The sequence below is a fragment of the Palaemon carinicauda genome, chromosome 22 (genome assembly GCF_036898095.1).
Source record: "Palaemon carinicauda isolate YSFRI2023 chromosome 22, ASM3689809v2, whole genome shotgun sequence".
Taxonomy (NCBI): domain Eukaryota; kingdom Metazoa; phylum Arthropoda; class Malacostraca; order Decapoda; family Palaemonidae; genus Palaemon; species Palaemon carinicauda.
Window position 1 is genome coordinate 8,316,868 of NC_090746.1, and position 5,000 is coordinate 8,321,867.

The following is a 5,000-nucleotide window of genomic DNA, read 5'->3' on the forward strand; positions in this document are numbered from 1 at the left end:
ATATGTGTGTATATATACTGTATACACACATATATATATGAATATATATGTATATATTTATATATGAACATATGTGTATATTATGTGTATATATATATATCTATCTATCTATATATATATATCCATATTTATATATATAATATATATATATATATATATAATATATATATATATATATATCCATATATATATATACAGAGAGAGAGAGAGAGAGAGAGAGAGAGAGAGAGAGAGAGAGAGAGAGAGAGAGAGAGAGAGAGAGAGAGAGATACTAGTGCCTTAACCCGTCAAAAATGACAGCTAAATATTTACATGAATATGAGAACACGCCAAAATTCAACCCTTCCCACCCCTTCCCTTTTCTTAACTATCACATGGCAAATTGAGCAATTTATGGAAATTACATATATATATATATATATATATATATATATATATATATATATATAATGTATATACATATATATATATATATATATATATATATATATATATATATATATATATGTGTGTGTGTGTGTGTGTGTTTGTATACATATATATACATACAATATGGTCATAAGGTAAGCTTTTGAAGAACATAATACTTGCTTTCATTTTTACTAGGAAATATCCGCTTTATCACAGAAAGTCAAGTATCTAGGTGAAGAATAGTTAGCTATATCCCTTTAGTCCTTATTGAAATTGAAAGTCGTTGAACCTTAGTTATAAGGATTCAATTTCCGAGAATTATGACGTTCGGAACGCCGTTTCTCCTTACATTTCCTTATTATGGAATACACAAAGCAAAACTCTCCTTCCTAACACTAGAGAGAGGCTAACTGAAAATCTGACTGGAAAACTAAATGGAGATCTGGCTGGAAATCTGACTGAAAATCTGAATGGAAATCTGACTGGAGATTAGGCTGGAAATCGGACTGGAAATCTGGCTGGAAATTTGACTGAAAATCTAAATGGAAATCTGACTGGAGATTAGGCTGGAAATCTGACTGGAGATTAGGCTGGAAATCTGACTGGATATCTGGCTGGAAATTTGACTGGAAATTTAGGAAATCTGACAGGAGATTAGGCTGAAAATCGGACTGGAAATCTGGCTGGAAATTTGACTGGAAATCTGACTGAAAATCTAAATGGAAATCTGACTGGAGATTAGGCTGGAAATCGGACTGGAAATCTGGCTGGAAATCTGACAGGAAATCTGGCTGGAAGTCTTGCTTGAAATCTGGCTGGAAATCTTACTTCCCTTACGTATGAAAAACATTAAATTACATCAAATAGGGATTTTTTCGAAATGCATTAAAGATAAAATCATATCTTTCATATTTTTTCCTTTAATATAATTATATAGGAGTAAATTAAACATCTGGGTATATAAAGCTTAAAAAAAAATTTTGAAATTTATGAATTTTTTTTCCTAGAAATTTTGAAGCAAAATATGAATATTGCAGCACGACATATTTGTTTTCAAACACGTTTTTAAAAAAAATTGGTTTTCATTATTCGCCTTCCTTAATTGGAAATCATCATTTGATCAACTTATGCATGAATATAAGAAGATTATTCTATAGTTCCTTGCAAAAAAAAAAATAAAAATGGTTGAATGATGAAGGGAAAAAACTTGCATCATAAACTTCCGGTGTTACATACAATAAAATATTTCATTGACATTCCTTTAATTAACGTTCATTAATTAGTATTATTGTTATTATCCTTATCATTATTACTAATTATTATCATTAATAATAACTATTATTATCAATAATTATTCCACGGATCATCTCTCTGTATCGAGTCAAAAAAAAAAATTAGAAGGGCACTCAGTAGAGCGTAGACCTCCGCCACGGCAGCTTATTTCTTAAGCAGTTAAGCTTTATTTTTATCCTTAACGTGTATCAATCGGTGTAAATTTTCATACATTCAAATATGAACCAAATTTGAAGTCTGTAACAGCGATGTCCAAACTTATGGCTGATTACGTGAATTGGACATCTTGCTTGACCGTGACCTTGACCTTCAAAAAATCTAATAAATTCCAGCTTTTACATACCAGTTAATCCTTGCAAGTTTCACCAATCTACGATTAAAATTGTGGCTAGGATGCAGTTCACAAACAAACACACAAACAGGTGGTAAACCATAACTTCCTTCCAACTTCGTTGGCGGAGGTAAAAAATAAATTGTAAATAAATAAAATCTTTAACAAAAGGCTACTTAGAAATACATTGCGGATATTCATTTTTTATTTTCAGCTGCGTTAGGTTACTAAAAGGCATGTTGAAATATTCCTGAGCGATGATAATGAATTATCAAACAGCGACTGAACGAACCAGAGATCGCTGGGAGTCAGTCAATCATTCGTCCTGGCATTTTATGAATAAACGTCCTTTCTCTTCTATTCGGAGTTTTTCCATGATATTTTGTACTGCAGTTTCATAATGGTCATGTGTGTGCTATATTAATTTTCACTTCTTTTCATGGGGCATCCAAATGTGATGATGATGATGATGATGATGATATTGATGATGATGATGATGATGATTATTATTATTATTATTATTATTATTATTATTATTATTATTATTATTATTATTACTAGCTAAACTACAGCCCCAATTGGAAAAACAGGATAATATGAGCCCAAGGACTCCGACAGGGAAAAATAGCCCAGTGAGGAAAGGAAATAGGAAATAAACTTACTACACGAGAGGTAATGAACAATCAAAATAAAATATTTTAAGAACAGTTGAAATAAAATATTTTATGAACAGTAACAACATGAAAATAGATCTTCCATACATAAACTACAAAACTTCATATAAACAAGAGAAAGAGAATTAAAAACAGTGTGCCCTAGTATACCCTCAAGCAAGAGAACTCTATCCTGAGACATTAGAAAACCGTGGTACAGAGGCTATGGCACTACCAAAGACTCTCTCTCTCTCTCTCTCTCTCTCTCTCTCTCTCTCTCTCTCTCTCTCTCTCTCTCTCTCTCCATCATATATTACGTATATATCGATGCTTGATGTTACAATCTTTCAAAAAAAAAAATATATATATATAGCAGTTCTAGTATAATAGCATGTTTTTTATGAAATATTCGTTACTGTTTATATCATTAATAGTTTTAGCATTAGTAGTTTCATATTGATGGTGTTGGTTTTGTTATTTATAAGAAGGCTTATCAGAGTAAATGACTTCCATACACCTTTATGATTGGTAAAACTCTGATCGCTTCTATACTAAGTCCTATCTATAATATTTGGTCAACTGAAAAAGATTACACAACAAAACCTTCTGAATTTGCTTTAACAAAATACTTGTTTGACCCAAAATTGTTTCTATAAAACGAATATATTTTTATTTAGAATTGATACTTTGCATTACAAAAATATAGCACTTGACCTAATAATAGCACACTTTTATTGAGAATGATAATTGTCAAATGATAGCGTTACTGACAAAGATTTTATGGCGTCAGATACCCTAAGTTAGACAAGATCATAAGAACTCTCTAAATGCTTAAACTAAATCGCTCTACCAAAGAGTAAATCTAGTCTCCGCATATGGACTAAAATGTCTTTGAGACATCCAAAATCCTTTTACTCCTTTCATCTCTCTCTCTCTCTCTCTCTCTCTCTCTCTCTGCCTGTGCCTGCAAGAGCAATGTCGTGTTTCAGACTTACGAGAAGCTTAACTGATCAACTAAACGCTTCATTTGCATATTGTCGTGCGTTTGTCTCTCACGGTCATTTGTCGCAGCTTCTGAATAGTCTTTGAAGTTGAGGAAATTAAAGAGAGAAATAGAGAAAGGGCGATGAAAAGTAAGTATGAACGAATAGAAGTTGAGGTCAATAAACGTTCAGAAATAAATGTTCATTGGTCCTTAATTGTAGTAGATGATTAACAGGTTGACTTTATGACTTTATAGGTAGTAGGTTAGCTAGGGTACCTGCTACCCGTTGAAATACTAAAGATAGAGAGTTATAAGGTCCTTTAACTGGTCAAACAGTACAATATTGGATCCGTCTCTCTGGTTACGGTTCATTTTCCCTTCACCTACAAATACAACGAATAGTCTAGCCTATTCTATACATATTCTCCTCTGCCCTCATACATTTGACAACACTCAGATTATCAAACAAATCCTCTTCACCCAAGGGGTTAACTACTGCATTGTAATTGTTCAGTGGCCACTTTCCTCATGGTAAGAGTAAAAGGGACTCTTTAGCTATGGTTAGCAGCTCTTCGAGCAGAAGTACAACCAAAATCAAACCATTTATCTCCAGTCTTGGGTAGTGCCACAGCCTCTGTACCATGGTCTTCCATTGTCTTGGGGTAGAGTTCTCTTGCTTGAGGGTACACTCGGGCACACTATTCTCTCTTATTTTTCTTTCGTTTGTTTTGTTATAGTTTTTATGGTTTATATAGGAAATATCTATTTAATGTTGTTACTGTTCTTAAAATATTTAATTTTCCATGTTTCCTCTCCTCACTAGGCTATTTTCCCAGTTGGAGCTCCTGGGCTTATAGCATCCTGCTATAATAATATTAATAGAAATGCAGCTTTAGAAAAATGCGAGTGAATAGTGGTAGTTCTCCGATATTAGACTTTATAAGTATGGAGATACTGAGCACCTAAATTATTTCAATTGGATGAAAATGTTGATTTTCATAGGAAAGTTAATTTTTAAATAATCTTTTTATGAGGATTCGTATTTAACCTCTATGAAATTTGCAGTACATTTAAGGAAAATCAGATAGATGGAATATTCTGTTATACCCATTTTTCTAGAAGATAATGTTTTTCAGAATAGCAGGCACTTTCAAAATATCTATTCATTTGAAAAATAGAGTTGCATTTTGTTACATTACGAGGGTGCACCAATCACTAATGTTAGGTTAAAATGAATTCCGCTTATACGTAGGCATTAAAGTAAAGGTTAAAGTTTAAAGGTGTCTGGTTTCAGTTCCAAAAAGTTAGCCGGGAAAGCCCAATCCCC

At 32.4% G+C, this 5,000-nt stretch overlaps 1 protein-coding gene across 1 annotated transcript in view; it reads left to right on the top strand.

Annotated features, from left to right (window-relative positions):
- The window catches only part of LOC137615786 (junctional adhesion molecule A-like), a 283,862-nt gene that overhangs the window by 256,858 nt on the left and 22,004 nt on the right, over positions 1 to 5,000 (top strand). The window lies entirely within an intron of this gene.